The following is a 20,897-nucleotide window of genomic DNA, read 5'->3' on the forward strand; positions in this document are numbered from 1 at the left end:
TCAAAAGGGTCTGGGCTGCCTCATCAACACAGACTTTTTCTGTCATTTAAAGCTCTTCAGAACCAGGTCCCAACCTTACCTTTCTACCCTTCTTATACATAATTCTCCAAATACTCAAAGATTCAGCCTTCCTGCCTATTTGCTGTTACTCTTACACGACACCCCAATCCCCACTTCTCTGCCTTTGTATTATCTTTCCCTCATCCCCGAAGTGATCCCCCTCCTCACCCCTGCTTCTTGAAATCATTGATTTCTTTCACCACTGAGCTTAAGTGCTTCCTTCTAAATGAGACCTTTCCTGCCAATACCTTCTACTCCAAGATTACCTTGTATTTGCTTTAAGTATTTTTATATACCTAGTGATGTGTTTGGTATATAACTATGTATGTACATGCTATCTCCCCCAATGGAACATAAGTTCCTTAAGGAGAAGGACTTCTTTGTTTTTGTCTTCGTATCCCTAATACAGTGGCTGGCATATGGAAGGTGCTTAATAAATGATTAAGAGATGGTGATCATCCCCTCAATGGAGGAGAAGTCTTAAAGCTAAGCCTAAGTAACCACTTGCCAGGTATGTCTGTAGAGAGTATTCTTAGATGTAAGTTGGCCTAGGCAACCTGTGAGTTCCTTCCAACACTGAGATTCTGTAGTCCTATAAAGGCAAATTGATGAAACTAGCATTTCCCCCTAGAATGGTGGGTGGTATACTGTATGTTATTCCCTTGCTAACTTGACTGTAACTTCTTCCAAAGATGCTCACAAGAGAAAGATTAATTTATGATATCTCATCATAGACTTTTAGGAAAGGGTATCAGCACTAGATTGATGACTGTTTTCTCCATGTGTTCCTGTTTTGTTCCATCTCTGAATGCTTTGACATTAGCCTTCTTACGTAGCAGATGAGTCACTGAAATTCTGTTTCCAGAACCCTCAGAAGTAATGACAATGATACTAGACTTGTTGACAAGTGTTTTCATCACTGTATGCTCTCAATTCATTCATGTTTCTCAATGAAATGACTGAGAGATCCATTTTCTTGTACATCACCAGGTTTCTAAAAATATAATTTATATCCACAGAATTTCAGAGTAAAAGTTTATTTCAAAGAAAATCACTTCATGACAAAGCAAAGCTCCATACCACATATATGGAAAATCTTCAATTTCTTTACATTTTGTTGAAAAAAAGGTATTCATTTTGAAAGATTGCCACTTCCTCCAAGAAGCTCCCCAAGACCAGTCAGATTGCTGACTGTTTCCCCCCAAATCCCACTCAACCTGGATATGGACTCCCCAGCACAATCACCTCTGATTTCTAATCAGTGCTGTACTCACCTTGGTATAACATCCTTAGCTTACTGTGACGTCTGTGGTCAGATTTTAGTCTGTAAGTATATGAATGTCAGAATTATCTCAGACTGTAAATGTTTATAAGCCAGAGACCAAGTCTAGGCTGTTATTTTGGCATAGCACCTAGACGTAAACAAATATGACAATCAAGGGAAACCAACAAAGCTATTTTACTTTCAAAAAAAACACTGACAAATCCCATACATAAATTATTTTATTAGAATCACCATCCAGTGACGTGTAGAACATTTTGTCTTAAAACCAGTTCCCAATTCAAAGTGGGAAAAAGACTCAAGAGAAAGAAAGATAGGAAGTTCAATGTATAGAAGAGTAAAAATGATATAATCTCGCAGGAATGGGTACTGAGACGAGGCTTTGTCCATTCATGAGCTATACATTTCGATGAGTGGCCGCTATGTATAAATAGCTCTCCTCGGTAGTGTTGGTATAAGACCCAGTACCTGCCTTTGAGGAACTTATATTTTTCAAAAAGATTTTGAAGGAATACACAGAGAAATCTCCAAGTCTGTAGATGACACAGAGCTCTTCATTCATCTGTTCAATGAGCATGCCTTATGTGTAGAGAAAAAAATCCTCTCATCCCTTCTTGTGCCAGTCAACAAAACTTTCTTCTGTTTCCTTTTTTGGAGGCATCCAACCTCCAACAGCTCCATCAAATCTGGATATTCCATCTCTTTACTGCTCCATATCAACCTCTATTCCTGCTTCTACACAATGTGGATGAAGCCTCTATAACAATTTTAATGCTAGTAATTTTTCAGTCTACAATGCTAAATATGAAATATATTGACTGTTTACATAGAAAAATACTTATGTGTATGTGCAACATTTTTGACATGCCTTATCTTTTGGTTCCTCTTTTCCTCACATACATAAAACACCATTAAATAATGTACATGCCATACTACTTTTATACATTAAATGTCTTTATAACCTCTAGAGATTGAGTCTGTATGAATTTTGATTCACTAATAATCTCTTGCATCTTTCCATTATGAGACTTTGTTTCCCCCTAATCCCTACTCATTATGCACCAGTCTTTATTTCCTTTAATTCCCTAGGTAGCAGAATGTCAGATCCGGAGGCAGATCAGCAAATCATGCTTATTACAAACAGATTTTGTTGGCCACCCACCAAATTTCATCCCAATCTTCTTCTGCAAGGTTTACATTTGGAATGTTAGTCCAATGCCTAATCACTGCCTCCTACAATGATAAATTTAATATATTTGCCAGTGCTGCAGCATGAAGCCAAAAGATCTGTTCTTCATTCTAAGCATCTGTTCTGCATTCTCCAAGTACCTAAGATCTTTTTCGGTGGGTTGGGGGTTTGTTGTGTCTCCTCCAGGATTTGAGGATAGAGACTAAATTAATAACAATAAAAGAGACTCACATGAATAAGGCACTTTAAAAGGTCTTAAGTCCTTTTACATATATCATTTCAATTAAGGCATAAAACAAGCCAGTGAGATCATTAGTAAAAAGTTTAAGTAGCTCTTTTACACATGAGATAAAGGAAGTTGAGACAGGTTGTGATTCTGACCTGCCCAGGAGTACAAAATTATTGTTGCTCAGTCATATCTGACTTTTTGTGACCCCATTTAGGGTTTTCTTGGCAAAGATACTGGAGTAGTTTGCCATTTCCTTCTCCAGTTTTATGCTGGCAGGGGTTAAGTGACCTGTCCAGGGTCACACAGTTAGTGTCAGATTTGAACTCTTATCTTTCTGACTTCAGGCCCAGGCTCTATCCATTGTGCCACCAAGGCAGGATTCTAACCTACATGTCCCTGATTCAAAGCCCCACACTCTGTCTGCACAACACTGCCTAGCTAAGGTATGCCTTCTGCACTAAGATCTAACCTGGGATCACAGACCTGGTAGGGATTTCAGAAGATAAAGTTCATGCTCTTATCTTGGCAACCAAGTGGCACAGTGGATAGAACACTGTACCTGGGATCAGAAAGACATGAGATCAAATCCAGCCTCAGAAACTTGCTAGCATGATCCTAGGCAAGTTTTTTAATCTCTGTCTCAGTGTCCTCAAATATAAAATGGGGATAATAACAGCACCTACCTCCTATAGTTGTTGTGAGGATTAAATGAGATAATATATGTAAAGTGCTTAGTACAGTGCCTGGCATACAGTAGGCATTTAATAAATGCTTGTTTCCTTCTCCTTTTCCCTTCCCCTTATCTCTGGGCAAGAGAACACTAAAACCAGTCCCTAGTCTCAAGGCATAAAACAGCAACCAAAAGCTTGACAACCATGAGTTATATTAAGCCTCCTACCCAAGTGAGCAACTAGATGGCACAATGGATAGAGCACTGGGCCTAGAGTCAGAAAGACCTGAGTCCAAATTCAGCCTCGGATATTTAGTAGCTATGTGGCCCAGGGCAAACCACTTAACCCTCAGTTTCCTCATCTGTAAAATGAGCTGGAGAAGGAAATGGCAAACAACTCTACTATCTTTGCCAAGAAAACCCCAAATGAAGTCACAAAGAGTCCGCCGCAAATGAAAAAGACTGAACAACTGAAATACCGCCCCCCCAAAACCCAACAACCCTGAATTGACTTCAGCAATATTTGCCAAAAATATATCTCAAAAATTCCCACTTCTTCTATCACAAAGTTGTAAAGGACTAAAAATGTCATCTAGTTCAAACTGAATATGTAAAGGAATCCCCTGTACAACATCCTTCATAAGTGGCCATCTGGTCTTTATCTGAAGTCATCTCGTAAAGTGGAACCTCCTAAAGGAAGACTATTTGACTCTTGGAGAGCTCTAGTTGTTACACATTTCTTCTTTAAACTGAGTCTAACATCGGTCTCTCTGCAGATACATCTGCCTTCTGAGACCCATTTCCCTCCCTCCATTGGGTTGAACACACCTTCCCTTGAGCTCAGGACATGGCCCCAGCTTTGGAAACTACTAACAAATAAAAAAGTTTGTTCAGTTTGTTCTGTCTTTTCTTGGTCAGGAATGAGAAAAAATAATATTAAATTCAAGAAGAATGAACTTCTAAAAAATTGAATTTTACGTATTCTGTCCCTTTTAAATGTCACACTTAACATTAAGTGATATAATTCATTTTCAATTTATTTTTGCCAACTGAGCTGTATGTCACAGTTATTTGCTGAAGCAGCTAATCTGACATTTGTCACTACTTCTATACTGACTCTTCTTAGAAAATGTTCATAGTCTTGAGTCAGTTCATTTCAGAAAACATGGAAAGTTTTTTTCTGTGTTGATTATTTTAGGACTGTTTGTTGTTATGAAATAAGCAATTTATCATGAAAGTTTGATAATAACATTTTAAACATCTTGCTTCATACTAATAAAGCTCAACTCAATGAATATTAGCCCAAGTGGAATTTGGAGCTTAACTTTGAATGCTATTCCATGAACAACAATGACCTACTTTGACAGGATACTAAAATTTTGCTAGATTTTATAAGTAATGCTAATGTCATTTTAAAAAAATGCGGCTGTGCTTATGCATGAAGACCACATAAAACCGAAATTAACCAGATGAGGTTTAGCAAATGTTTTTTTATCCAAAATTGCTACCAGAATGGTTATCATTACTGACATATCAACAAAAAAGTAATTTTAGCAGAAACTAGCATCTGAAAAGATCAGAATTATCTCAGTTGCAACAGTGTTAAAATTAGTTGATATCCCCCTTAAAGGTTTAAGACAGTCACACCCCATCTGCAACAGAGACATTAAAAAAATAGTATTTTTACCCAATAGTTGCACTTTACAGGTATGTTAAACATTTTTTTCTTCAAAGATAGGTAAAACATGAACGTTGTTCTTTTCCTTTTGGGTTATATTATCAGACTGAACACTTCTGAACTATATTGTGACAAAACAAAATTTGAGGGCTGTGACAGGAAAATGAGGCAAATTGGACATATAAAGAAAGCTAAGGATGACCAGTAGCCCAGAAGTTATCCATCTAATATTTAAAGATCTAGAACAGGGATTCTTAATCTGGGGTCCATGAACTCAAAAAAAAAAAATCTTGAACACTATTACAATATGATTGCTTTCCTTTGCAATCCTTCACATTTTATTTTATGAATTTAAAAACCGTTTTCTGAAAAGGGGTCCATAGGCTTTACCAGACTATCAAAGGCATCCATGATAGAAAAACGGAAAAGGTTAAGAATCCCCAATTAAAGTGAGACCTCCAGTACATTGGGTTAATCCCTTACAGCCAGTTTTTGGGAAGATGGACAGGAAGCTGTGTGAATGAAATGTGATCTGCACTAATGCATTTTTAAAAACGTTCTCATTCATACCACAAATACCACCGCAACACCTTATCCCTGCCATTGCTGAAGATTAACATTTTGTATTATTCCTCAATAAACTACAGAAGGTACAAAGGTAAGTTGTTAGTTAAGATGCTTTGGAATATACTTGTAGATATCTTTCATTTCTTACCAAGATGCATTTTCCTTGCCAATGGAAAATACTGTGGCTAAGTTAGATGTGGCCTCTGACAGCTTAGCGATCAGCTTTTTTTAGCCAGAGAGGCTTATCTTCTAACCCTTCTTAGCTGTAACTACAGCCCATGGAGTAGAGAGGCACACCAGACAAGATAAAGGCAGTGATAAAAACAACAAATCTCTTAGCTCTCTGCCAACAATACCCATTTCACACAGATGTCACGTTACTCTAACTAGTGTCTTAATATGAAATCTCTGGTTTTTATCTTTTGCAATTTGAAATAGATGGTCTCCTGAGTTGTACTTTTCAGCACTGATACATACGGTACCACAAGCATGGTAATAATCTCTCCCTTGAATAATTAGTCTAAAACGACAAAAAATGAAAATTAAAAAAAGAAAAATTATCTTAACCACGTTAACAGCTTTAGCACTCAAGGACCAAATGTTATTCATGGTCTCATTTAGGCTCATTAAATATCTAGAAATTGTGCCATGGTGACTTTCCCCTTTGCACTCCAGGTACCTGTTCCCCTACAGCAACCTCCTTCTCAAGTCAGTGGGAGTTGTCTATATAGAAGAGAGATAACATGGTTTTATGAGAAAAATGAAAGTTTAAGTGTACTATGAAACAAAAAATAAGTGGTTGAATGGTTCCTTTAACTGAACGGTTATGGTAAAAGTCTACATTTTAAATTTAATTTAAACATACTCATAGTTTATTTTGCTAGGGAATTCGGCTAGGGTATAAGAGACAGCAAGGATTGGCTACATAGTTTGAAGAGGCAACTGCTTGGCATAACTGTACCACAATAGCAAGAGACATAGAAAGAGAAACATGTATGCGGGCACACACATACATGGGCGCAGCAGATGACTGACAGGGCAATCGGCCAAAGGGTTGGTTGATTAAAGGGTTGGTTTTGTCAAGGAGAAGAGTCACCTCTGCAGAGACTGGATAAAAAGAGGAGAGAATGGGGATGATGAAAAGGGGCTTAAAAACATGGGGAGCAGTAGAATTGGGTACTCACTGAGAATAATCCCTATTTTCTCACTAGAGTATGAAACAAGGAAGCCAATTGTATACTTATGCCCATAAAAGGTAGGAAAAGTCTGTACTAAAACAGCCGCCTTCCCAAGTGCAATTCAGTAAAGATTTATCACATACCAACTGTGTGTATAACACTGTGCGAAGGGTTGAGTGGATATAAAGTTATGATAGGGCATAATCACTGCACACATGAAGTTTTTAAGTCCAGTAGGGGTATACAACACAGAACCATGTGATGCTTGGTAGATGACTGGGAAAATTGTAAAACAAAATGATCTGAGGGGGAAAAAGGAAAACTGAGGAATCAATACAACAAAAATTACTGGGCACCTACAATGTACCAGAGACTGTGCTAGATCGCAGTGATACAAACATGAAAAATGGAACAGTTCCTAAAGGAGACATTCTAACAGGAAGCTTCATGGAAGAAAAGCTGCTATTTGGATTGAATTTTAAAGGAAGAGCAAAAATTCAGGAAAGGGAAGAAATATATTCTAGTTATAAAGGCCGTAAGCAAGAATTTTAAGGAAAGTCCTGGGAATGAACAAGTAGACAGAGAGTTGTGCAGTTTGGCCAGAGTTCATGAAAGAAATAATATTAAAAGGCTGAAAAAGATTGGGGGAAAGGGGAACATTGTGGTACATTGTGGCTAGCCTTGAATACAAAGAAATGGGAACTAATACTTAACACCTTGACCTATGAGGCCAAAGCCTTCAAATCCTTCACAATAAAAGAAAAAAAAAAGTTCAATTCTTTTAAAGAAGACAATAGGACAGCTAATGAAAAAAAGAAAACTGTAAAGTGTAAAAATGTGCCTTTGCATCATATCTACTTCTTTTCAGTCTCCAAATAGGAGGTCTGGCAAGCCCCTGGTTATGCAAAATCTACTTTTAAAAGGCCCAGTAGCAAGCTGTTTCTCTCTGGACAAACCATCACTAAGACTGAGCTAGTTATTCAGTCATATACTTCCATTGCAGATATAATTCTGTTGCTATAAAATGTCTTTATGGGAAATGCAAACTACCCTTTATATTTTTCAAGACCCAAGTGTACACATTACAGAGATAAATGCAAATTGGATCCATTTATGTTCTGTCTATATGCCTAACAACATTAAAAATTACCACTCTTCATCTCTGACAATCAGGTATCAAGATTTTGCTAGAATTATACACTGCAGAGCTCCAGGGATAACAGGGATCTCTCCATCAAGTCTCTTGGACTATGAGGCTATCAAATTCACTCAAAATATTACAAGACCTATATAACAGAACAGACATACAGCAACATAACTAACCGAACAAAAATCTTCATTATTTAAAAACAATATATTGCACATTTTAAAGACCAGCCTTATACACTTTTTTTAGAGAGGCAGATGACAAAAGGAAACGGTTTAGAATTCCCTCCAAACAGAATCTCACAGAAAGAAGTCATTTAATCCTGGCACCGAAACTGGATGCTAGCTACCCAGGGGTGAATGAATGACTATTGGTGATAATGCATAAGCATCGTGGTATAGTATGTCACATCTACATAGCTAAAGTACACAAAGTTATTGTTGGCTCTCAGGGCCTTATGTGTTTCTTTAACTTAATCCATATGCTTGGCAAAAAAACCAGTCATTTGGTACTAAAAAAAGGTAGCAGTCACATGGATATTACAATAACTTTATATTCAGCTTTAGTTATGATTTTTATTCCAGTAGATTTACTTAATTTATGTTTCAACTAGGCAAATTTAACATTAATTTGCATTTTCTGAGTATACACCAAGAGTGATTATGAGGCCAGATAGGCTAGGAAAATATGAGATGGAGGGAAGAAGCCAGAATGAGATGAAAAGTTATAAATGATCCCTCATGATTAATTAAGACTTGACTATATTAATTAGAGCTAGTTACCAACTTATGAAAAAGATGTAATCTGAAAATTCACTTGAGTGTCTACTTAGGATACAGTGCAGTTTACTCTTAAAGCAATATTATATAAACTATAGTTCTCAGGTTAGCCCACAAAACCTTTTTAATTCATAACATAGTTGAACTATATAGTAAGAGCCTCAGTTCCAGAACCTGCGAACAGGGGGCCATGTAGTAAAGGCAAGAAGGAAGAGAAGTTTTTTACCCTCTTTTCTGAACAAAGTCGTGTACAGGACTCTGAAATAGGCAATATTTGTCCTTTCTATAGATAATCATAAATATAGATGTACAGAGAATAAAAGTGCCCAGTGGTTTTTTGTTTTTTAATTAGAAAATTTTTCACTTGATAAATTGAAATACAGCCTTAAGATTATTCCTCTGACAAGGTATTTCTTTTTGAGCTCTTCCATGGCCTGGGACCAGTTCCTGTTTTTCTTGGAGGTTTCTGTTGTAGGCTCTTTGACTTTATGAATTTCTTCTGTCTGTATGTTTTGGTCTTCTTTGTCAGCAAAGAAAGAATGCAAAGTCTGAGACTGAATCTGGGCGCGTTTTCGCTGCCTGGCCATATTCCCAGCCAACTAACTTGACCCTTGAGTTTTTCAGTGGGGTATGACTGCTTGTAGACTAAAGAGTTCTATGTTCCACGTTTGGGGGGTAGGTGCCAGCTCTGCCACACCAGCACTGCTCCTTTCCCAAGAACTCCCAACCCGAACTGGGCTTAGATCTTCGGCAGGCTGTGCACCCCTGCTCTGATCCGCCACTTAATTCCTCCCACCAGGTGGGCCTCAAGCCGGAAGTAACAACAGCTGTAGCTGCCCCCGAGGCTGGAAGCCAAACTGCGAACTCCTTCCACTCCCGCAGCTTTTCCCACTAACCTCCGCAGTCTTTGGTGTTTGTGGGTCGAGGGGTCTGGTAACTGCCGCAGCTCACATATTCAGGGCGCTAGGGCCCCCTCCGCCCTGCTTCTGGTCTGGATGGTCCACACCGCTCAGGCTGGGCTCTGCTCCACTCCGTTCCCAGCAACCAGCTCCCAGCTCCGAGCTCCATGTGGAATAGTCCTCACCCAGAGACCATCCAGGCTGTCCTGGGCTGGAGCCCTGCTTCCCTCTGCTGTTTTGTGGGTTCTGCCGTTCTAGAATTGGTTCAGAGCCATTTTTTATAAGTTTTTGGAGGGTCTCAGTACGGAGCTCCCACTATTCCCAGCTTACCAGCCACCATCTTGGCTCCTGACAAGGTATTTCTTGCATACATTAACTGAAATCATAATAGATTCCTGACGGAGGCAATCACAGAGATAACCTTGTTCAAAAAGCCTCTGATTTTTTCATTGAGAAAGTTACAAAGCCCCACAAAAGAGGGATTCCAAATGGTTTGGGAAGGTTCTCCAGATATATCTGTTTGAGGATGACATTGTACTGATTGCATCATGCCCTAAAACACTCCAGGACCTCTTTAATGACATCCACAGCCACTCCAGAAGTTAGACCAACAATTCACAGAGAAAATAAATGTGAATGAGGAACATATGTTGTCTAGAGTATGACACACAGGTGGGTGGTCAGCTCAATCAGTTAATTCATCAACACATCTGTCTGGAACAGTGCAAATGGACAGTGAGCTGGACCTGGAGCTGTCTAGGGGGAGGAGGAGAATGGTAAAGGTTTGTCCTTGGAAAATTGTACAGGACTTTTAAATAACCCCAAATTGTTAAGCCTATCTTTTAAACACCAACAGTCTCCCAGTGATGCTTTGTGACCACAAATCATGGCACACTGCGGTTTCAGAAGAATCAAGGATCCAAAGGCAATGGGAAAGACATGGTGGGTATTTAAATATTTATTTTATTTTTAATTTATGGAATAAAATAAACATTTCCATAACAGAGTAACATAAAACAGATAATTGCACATGAAACTGCAAATCTACTATGCACAACTTGCAATTTCTTTCAAATACACAAAATTATCATGTAAATTTCTTTTTTGTCTCCCCCGCCCCAGATATCTACCATTAAACCCAAATAGGTAGGGTTGTGTGTGTGTGTATATATGTGCATATATGTAAAATTATTCTCTATACACGTCTATTTATCAGTTCTTTCTCTAGATGCATATAGTCTTTCCTCATATGTCCTTTATAGTTCATTTGGGTATTTATAATAGTCAAAATAACTTACTTGCTCATTTTTAAAAAAATTTCAATCATTATTTATTTAAAATTTTAGTTTTCAGCATTAATTTTCAGAAGAGTTTGAATTGTAAATGTTCTCCCCATTTATACCCTCCCCCCACTCCAAGATGGCATATATTCTGATTGCCCTGTTTCCCAGTCAGCCCTCCCTTCTGTCACGCCAGTCCCCCCATCCCCTTTTCCCTTACTTTCTTGTAGGGTAAGATAGATGTTTATGCCCATTGCCTGTATATCTTATTTCCTAGTTGCATGGAGAAACTTTTTTTTGAACATCTTCTTTTAAAATGTTGAACTCCAAATTCTCTCCCCTCTTACCTCCCCACCCACCCTCCCTAAGAAGGCAAGCTGTTCAACATAGGCCACATGTGTATTATTATGCAAAACCCTTCCAGAATACTCATGTTGTGAAAGACTAATTATATTTTGCTTCTTCCTAGCCTATCCCCCTTTATCCAATTTTCTCCCTTGACCCTGTCCCTTTTCAAAAGTGTTTGCTTTTGATTACATCCTCCCCCATCTGCCCTCCCTTCTATCATCCCCTCTTTTTATCTCCTTTCTCCTTCTTTCCTGTAGAGTAAGATACCCAATTGAGTGTGTATGTTATTCCCTCCTCAGGTCAAATCCAATGAGAGCAAGATTCACTCCTTCCCCCTCACCTGTCCCCTCTTCTCTCCCAACAGAACTGCTTTTTCTTGACACTTTTATGCAAGATAATTTACCCCATTCTATGTCTCCCTTTCTCAATATATTCCTCTCTCATCCCTTAATTTGATTTTTTTAGATATCATCCCTTCATATTAAACTCACCCTGTGCCCTCTGTCTATATATATGTATATTCCCTTCAGCTACCCTAATACTGAGGTCTCATGAATCATACTCATCATCTTTCCATGTAGGAATGTAAACAAAACAGTTCAACTTTAGTAAGTCCCTTGTGATTTCTCTTTTTTGTTTCCCTTTTCATGCTTCTCTTGATTCTTGTGTTTGAAAGTCAAATTTTCTATTCAGCTCTGGTCTTTTCACTGAGAAAGCTTGAAAGTCCTATATTTTATTGAAAAATCCATATTTTGCCTTGGAGCATGATACTCAGTTTTGCTGGGTAGGTGATGCTTGGTTTTAATCCTAACTCCTTTGACCTCCGGAATATCATTTTCCAAGCCCTTTGATCTCTTAATCTAGAAGCTGCTAGATCTTGTGTTATCCTGATTGTGTTTCCACAATATTCAAATTGTTTCTTTCTGGCTGCTTGCAACATTTTCTCCTTATCTGGGAGCTCTGGAATTTGGCAACAATGTTCCTAGGAGTTTTCTTTTTGGGATCTTTGTCATGGGGCAATCGGTGGATTCTTTCAATTTTTATTTTACCCTCTGACTCTAGAGGATATTCTCCTAGGCAGTTCTCCTTGATAATTTCTTGAAAGATGATATCTAGGCTCTTTTTTTGATCATGGCTTTCAGGTAGTCCAATAATTTTTAAATTATCTCTCCTGGATCTATTTTCCAGGTCAGTGTTTTTTCCAAGGAGATATTTCACATTGTCTTCCAATTTTTCATTCCTTTGGTTCTGTTTTATAATATCTTTATTTCTCATAAAGTCACTAGCTTCCACTTGCTCCAATCTAATTTTTAAGGTAGTATTTTCTTCAGTGGTCTTTTGGACCTCCTTTTCCATTTGGCTAATTCTGCCTTTCAAGGCATTCTCCTCCTCATTGGCTTTTTTGGAGCTCTTTTGCCATTTGAGTTAGTCTATTTTTTAAGGTGTTTTCTTCAGCATTTTTTGGGTCTCCTTTAGCAAGTCATTGACTTGTTTTTCATGGTTTTCTTGCATCCTTCTCATTTCTCTTCCCAATTTTTCCTCTACTTCTCTAACTTGCTTTTCCAAATCCTTTTTGAGTTCTTCTACAGCCTGAGAGCAGTTCACATTTTTCTTAGTGGCTTTTGATGTAGGCTCTTTGACTTTGTTGACTTTTTCTGGCTGTATGTTTTGGTCCTCTTTGTTACCAAAGAAAGATTCCTGAGTCCGAGTCTGAATCTGAATCTGTTTTCACTGCCTGGCCATGTTCCCAGCCAACTACTTGACCCTTGAGTTTTTCGTTGGGGTGTGACTGCTTGTAGAGTAGAGAGTACTTTGTTCCAAGTTTGAGGGGCTGTGCTGTTGTTTCCAGAGCTTTTTCTACACAGCAAGCTCTGCCACACCAGCACTCTTCCTCCCCCAAGAACCGCCAACCTGGACTGGACTCAGATCTTAAGCAGGCTCTGCACTCCTGCTCTGATCTGCCACTTAATTCCTCCCACCAGGTGGGCCTGGGGCTGGAAGCAACTGCAGCTGTAGTTCTGTAGCTGAGCCACCCCTGCTGCTCACGGGGTGGTGGCCAAACCTCAAACTCCTTTCACTCTGTCCCTGCAGTTTTCCCACTAACCTTCTCTGTTTTCTTTGGTGTTTGTGGATTGAGAAGTCTGATAACTTCCACATCTCACTGATTCAGGGCACTAGGGCCTGTTCTGCCTGGCTCCTGGTCTGGTTTGTCTGCGCACCACCCACGTTGGGCTCCGCTCCTTTCCGCTCCCAGCTCTGTGAGCGATAGACCTTACCCAGCAACCATTCTGGGCTGCAGTCCTGCTTCCGTCTGCTATTTTGTGGGTTCTGCAGTTCTAGAATTTGTTCAGAGCCATTTTTATAGGTGTTTGGAGGATCCTGGGGGAGAGCCCTAGGCAAGTGCCTGCTTTCCAGCCGCCATCTTGGCTCCTCCTCACCTCAGTCATTCTTAAAACAATATTGATGTTACTGTATACAGCGTTCTCTTGGTTCTGCTCATTTCGCCCTTCATTATCTTGTGCAAGTCCATGTTTTTTCTAAAATCACTGAGCTCATCATTTTTTATAACATAGTAGTATTCCATCACAATTGTGTACCCCAACTTGTTCAGCCAGTCCCCAATTGATGGGCATCCCTGAAATTTCCAGTTTTTTGACACCACAAAGGACACGGCTACAAACATTTTAGAAAGAGAGGTTCTTTTCTTTTTTCCCTAATTATCTTTGGAAATAGACAAAGTAGTGGTATTGCTGGGTCAAAGAGTAGTGTAATAACCCTTTGGGCATAATTCCAGATTGCTCTCCAATTTAATATTAAATATTTCCAAGAACTAATTGTAATCAAGAAGGATGACAGGGATCACCAAGACACATATAACTGAAAGAGGAGGTGAAGTAGACTGGTCATGTGGTGAGAGTAGAAGGTTAAAGGGTGAAATTGTGTGTTACCCTGTGATTTGTGTCAAATTAGCATCATCTATATTGTGTTGTATTTTAATTTATTTTATTAAACATTTCCTGGGGTCATGTGGTAGAGAGTTTAACACTTCTGATTTATCGGATATTTGTAAGGATGGAAAAGAACCACCCAGGATCAGAAGGCATGGCTGGCCTAACATTTGCAATGCCCAAAGGAGTACCTACTTTACAAGGGAGGAAGGAAAGAAACATTAATTAAGTACCTACTACGCATCCCGCACTACACTAAGTGTTTGTTTGTTCTTCGCAATAACCCTAGTCCATTATTCCCTTTCTACAGCTGAAGAAACAGAGGCAGACAAAAGCCGAGTGTCTTATCCAGGGTCACACAGCTACTAAATGCATTTGTACTCAGGCCTTCCACATTCCAGGCCCAGCACTCACTCTATCCACTGCCCCACCCAGCTGTTTAGAGACCAGGATAACCTGACTTAGTAGGATCATAAACCTAGAGCTAGAGAAGATCTCAGAGACCATGTAGTCCAATCCCCTTGTTTTATAAGTGAGGAAGCTGAGGACCAGAGAGGTCAACAGGCTTTCCTAAGGTCATACAGGCCACAGGCATCAGGGCTGGGATTGGAACCTTGGTCAACTATTTCCAAATTCATCATTGTTTCTGTAGTTCTGGGCCTGCCTTATGAGGTAAGATCTCTGCCTTCAAGTAGCCTTTATTCCAATCCCAATTTTCTATCCCACCACAGCAGCAAGTAATGATCACTTTCGTGGTCGGATTTTTAGTTTCTTCTACCATTTTGTCCAATTTTTCCCCTCAATTTGGTAAAATAACTGCAGATAGCATAGGAAAGGGCAAAGTCACTGGACCAAGATACAATGATTTCACTGAAATTATTAAAGTTTCCCAGCAAGTCTCTTATAGATTCTTGTTACCATGAAAGATGCTATAAATGTAAAAATGCTTGAGTTTTAAAATTCCTTGTCTGAAACAAGAACCTTCTAAACTAATATTAAAATCCATACAAGAAGTCATTATACCACTAAGATGGATGCCAAAACAATATTGTCTTTTACTAGGGGCTCTACATTATGGCAGTTAACATTACTCTTCTGTTAAATGTGTGATACTCACTTGGGACATTTTGTCACAATGATCTATTAAAAGATTTGAAAATAAATCAAGGGGAAAGAATCTTGACTAGACTCTTAGAATTCCCTCTTGTTTTTAGCTTAACAGTTGGTATCTTGGCACAACTATTGGACTAAAAAGAAATTCTATTCTTTTTACTACAGCACCAATTATTCTCCAAACATTTTAGTAATAGTAGATCATATTTTGAAGGTGGCAAAATGTTTTCTTCAAGCAACCCTGTGAAGTTGGCAGAACCACCATTATTATTCCTATTCTAGGTTCTAGGGAAACTAAGGTTCTAGGAAGTAAAATGATGCTTAACCGGAGACCCCTTGGGGAGGGGTGTCTCTGGTTAGATTTCTGGGGGTTCTGTGAACTTGGATGGGAAAAATGCAATATTTGTTTCAGTACAATTCGTTTCCTTTGTAAAGCCAATAATGTTATTTTATGCACTTAAAAATATTATTTGGAGAAGAGTGCCATAGGTTTCAGACTGTCAAAGGTGTCCAGGACATACAAAAAGGCTACCCAGAATTAGATGGCAAATCTGACTCTTTAACTACTTCCTGGAACAATTATTTAGAACACTGCAGATATCTTGTTGATCGTAATAGAGTCAGGATATGGCGGATGAAAGGACTCCAAAGTAATATCTACTTCAAAATAGAGAGACAAGGGCTTAGAAGAGGGCAAGACACTCAAGTCCAGAAATGCCCTCTTGATTGAAAATAAAAATGATGCATGAATAGTGGATAAAGGGTATTCTCTGAATTGTCAGGAAGTAGCTACTTTGCATTGTAATTAGAGTCAAATAAGCAACAGTGTTAGAAATCATAATGTCTGCCATAAGGCAAATGATGCCGTGAAGGCAGAAGGATCCTGTAACCACCAACAAAGAATAGTGCAATAGAGTTTGATGATAAGTATGCCAGCATTTACCTATGACTGGCCAAACAGGTTAGGAGGATAGAGAGAAAAACACACATACTTTTGGGTATCAGAAAACCAGTCACTAAGAAAACATATTCTGCTGTGATAAAGGCTCTACCATAGACCTAGTGAAAAATATCATAAGGCTGTTATTCTTCCTTTTTGATAAAATTTTATAAACCTTTACATGCTCACTATTGTTACTAATATTAATTATACATACCAATTTGCATTTTATAGAGCTCCATGGTTTTCATAAAAAGCCTATGAGGTAGGTAATGTTATTATCCCCAATTTGTAGTTAATAGAGGTTAAATATCTTACCTGAGGTTACACTGGCACTGTCTGAGACTGGATTTGAACTCAGGTCTTCATGACTCCAAGGCAGTTAGGTGGCACAGTGGATAAAGTGCCAGACCTGGAATCTGGAAGATTCATCTTCCTGAGTTTAAATCTGTCCTCAGACACTTACTAGCTGTGTAACCTTGGGCAAGTCATTTCACCCTGTTTGCCTCAGTTTCCTTATATGTAAAATCACCTGCCAAAAAGTAAAAGGGGAAAAGGAAAGTATCTCCACACATTTCAGTACTGTTTCAGTACACAGTATCAAAGTCCAGAAAGTCAGAAGCAGAATGAGGAGGGGAATGGAGGTTGGGCCACCTGGGCCTCTGCCCAAAACAGAGGCCCTAGGAGGAGAAGGGGACCAAGGTGGTAGGAGAATGTTCCAGGTTGAGAAGGCCACAGAGATGGCTAAATGTTCCAGGGCAAGAAGGCCTGAAGTGCTAAGCAAAGTTGCAAGATGAGAAAAGTAGTAGCAGAGGAACGCTTTTGAAGTTAGACAGCCAGGAACAGGGCCAAGAGGAGATCCCAAAAGATAGCATCCAGGAGATGTAGGAACAGAAAGGAAAGTGGGTCAGTCATCTGGTGAGAATGAGGGATAGCAAATGGGCAAGATGAGTGCAACACTTGCTTGTATATGATATTAAAATACCTAGATCTATATTCCAAAGAGGTCAAAGAAAAGGGAAAATGATTTATTTGTACAAAAATATTTACAGAAGCTCTTTTTGTGGAGTCAAAGAATCAGATTTTGAAGGGATGTCTATCAATTGGGGAATGGTGGAACAAGTTGTAGTATGGGATTGTGATGGAGAACAATTGTGCTATAAGAAATGATAAGGGGGCAGAGCCAAGATGGAAGAGAAAAGGCATTAATGAGCCTGAACTCTCCACAAAACCCTTTAAACATCTTTAAATAATGCCATAAAACAATTAATGGAGCAGAAGAACCCACAAAAGGAAGAGTGAAATAATTTTCCAGCCAAAGAACATAGAAGTTTGGTAGGAAAGGTTTGTCTCACAAGGGTGGGAGTAGAGCACAGTCCAGGGCAAGTTACGCCAATACAGACTGGGCCCCAGCAAACCAGGAGCAGGTCTTGGGAGAGAACGATTCAGCAGATGTAGCAGCTGCTTCCAGAGCTCTGAGCCCACAGATGGTGGGAGGGGTTGAACAACTGATCATGAGGAGCTCTTTGCTAGCACTGAGGCAAGACTTTTCTGCTTTGCCCGCACTTGGGTCTGGGTTACAGTCCTGGGTGGAAGTCCCAGGGTGAGGAGGAGCTCTAGTACACCAGAGCTTTGCAGCCACAGTGGATTGGGGAACCCTCCTCACAGTTCCAGGGCAGAAAAGGGTGCTTGTGGTCACTCACAGACCAGAGCACAGGGCCAAGAGAGTAGTAAACACCTCTCCTCAGATAATACCACCTTAGAAGAACTAAAAACTTACAGTTCCCCAGAATTATCTCTGAAAACAACTGAATAAAACTCCTAAAGGTTGGGACAGTGTACCCACCCACTCTGGAAGTAGAGCCCTACTTTAACAAACAGTTAAAAGTCAAGTAATAGGCTAGGAAAATGAGCAAACCACAGAAAAAAAAATTCTGACCATAGAAAGTTACTATGGGAACAAGGAAGACCAAAACCCACGGAGAAGAAGATAACAAAGTCAAAGCTCCTACATCCAAAGCCTCCAAAAAAATATGAATTGGTCTCAGGGCATGGAAGAGCTCAAAAAGGATTTTGAAAATCAAGTAAGAGAGGTAGAGGAAAAACTGGGAAGAGAAATGAGTATGATGGAAGAGAATCATGAAAAATGAGTCAACAGCTTGGTAAAGGAGACACAAAAAATTCTGAAGAAAATAACACCTTAAAAAACAGACTAAGTGGAATGGTAAAAGAGGTACAACAAGCCAATGAAGAGAAGAATGCCTTAAAAAGCAGAATTGGCCAAATGGAAAAAGAGGAACAAAAATCCATTGAAGAAAAAAACTTCATAAAAAGTAGAATTGCCCAAATTGAAAAGAAGGTACAAAAGCTCATTGAAGAAAATAATGCTTTAACAATTAGAATTGAGTCAATAAAAGCTAATGACTTTATAAGAAATCAAGAAACAATAAAAACAAACCCCTCCCCCCAAAATGAAAAAAATAGACAACAATGTGCAATATTTTATTGGAAAAACAAGTGACCTGGAAAATAGATACAGGAGAGAAAATTTAAAAATTATTGAACTACTTGAAAGCTATGATAAAAAAAGAGCCTAGATAAGATTTTTCAAGAGCTTGTCAAGGAAAACTGTCCTGATATTCTAGAAATATAGGCTAAAATAGAAATTTAAAGAATCCACTGATCACCTCCTTAAAGAGATCCCAGAAATGAAAACTCCTTGGAATGTTAGAACCAAATTCCAGAGCTCCCAGGTCAAAGAGAGAACATTGCAGGCAGCCAGAAACAAACAATTCAAGTATCATGGAACCACAGTTGGGATAACATAAGATTCAGCAGCTTCTACATCAATAAAGGATCAGAGGTTATTCTGGTATTCTGGAGGGCAAAGGAACGAGGATTACAACCAAGAATCACATACCCAGCAAAACCGAGTATAATCTTTCAGGGGAAAATGGATATTCAGTGAAATAGAAGACTTACAAGCATTCTTGATGAAAAGACCAGAGCTGAATAGAAACTTTGACTTTCAAATAAAAGTCTTAAGAGAAGCATAAAAATGCAAACAAGAAAGGAAAATCATAAGGGAGTTAATAAGGTAAAATTGTTTACATTCCTACATGGGAAAATGATACTTGTAACTCATCAGAACTTTCTCATCGTTAGGGCAGTTAGGAGTACATATAAACAGAGGGCACAGGTGTGAGCTGAATATGAAGGGATGTTATCTAAAAAAATAAAATTAAGGGAATGAGAGAGGAATGTATTGGGAAAAAGGGAAAGGAATAGGTAGAATGGGGTAAATTATCTCACATAAAAAAGGCAAGAAAAAGTTTTTAAAGTGGAGTGGAAGAGGGGTGAGGTGACAGGGAGTGAGTGAATCTTACTCTCATCAGAATTGGCTCAAAGAGGGAATAACATAAACACTCAACTGGGTATAGCAATCTACCTTACCCTACAGTAAAGTAGGAGGGGAAGGGGATACGAAAAAAGAGGGGGTGATAGAAGGGAAGGCAGATTGGGGAAGGGGGTATGGAGAAGAAAAATACTTTTGAGGAAGGACAGGGTAAAAGGAGAAAGAGAATAGAATAAGCAGGTGGGAAATACAGTTAGTAACTGTGAAAAAAATTTTGAAGCAAGTTTCTCTGATAAAAGCCTCATTTCTCAAACATATAGAGAACTGAGTCAAATATATAAAATAAGAGCCATTTCCCAATTGGTAAATAATCAAAAGATATGAACAGTTTTCAGATGAAATAATCAATACTATCTACAGCCATATGAAAAAATGTTCTCACTATTGATTGGAGAAATGCAAATTAAAACAATTCAGAGATACTACCTCATACCTATTAGAGTGCCTAATAGGACAGAAAAGGAAAATGACCAATATTGGAGGGAATATGGGAAAAATGAGACATTAATGTGCTGCTACTGGAGCTGTGAACTGATTCAACCATTTATAAAGCAATTTGGAACTATGCCCAAAGGACTACAAAACCATGCATACCCTCTGACCTCGCAATACCACCACTACATCTGTATCCTAAAAGAGAAAAAAAACAAAAAGGAAAAGGACCTATGTGTACAAAAATATTTATAGCAGCAATTTCCTGGCGGCAAACATTTGGAAATTGAGGAGATACCCATCAATTGGGGAATGGCTAAACAAATCATGGTTTGTGATTATGATGAAATACTAATGTGCTATAAAAATTGATGAGCAGGATGCTCTCAGAAAAACCTAGATAGACTTATATGAGCTGATGCAAAGTGAAATGTACTATGTATAAAGTAACAATATTGTAAGATGATCAGCTGTGAATAATTTACCTATTCTCAGCAATACAATAATCCAAGACAACTCTGAAAGACTTGTGATGAAAAATGCTATCCATCCCCAAATAAAGAACTAAAGGTGTCTGAATACAGATTGAAGCATTTTTTTACTTTCTTTATTTTTATTTAGGGTTTTGGGTTTGGGTTTTTTTTTGCTCTATGTTTTCTTTCACAACAAGACTAACATGTAACTATTTTGCATGGCTACACATATAACCTATATAGAAGTACCTGCCTTCTCAATGGGGGGAT

The sequence above is a fragment of the Trichosurus vulpecula genome, chromosome 1, assembly GCF_011100635.1.
Source record: "Trichosurus vulpecula isolate mTriVul1 chromosome 1, mTriVul1.pri, whole genome shotgun sequence".
Lineage (NCBI taxonomy): Eukaryota > Metazoa > Chordata > Mammalia > Diprotodontia > Phalangeridae > Trichosurus > Trichosurus vulpecula.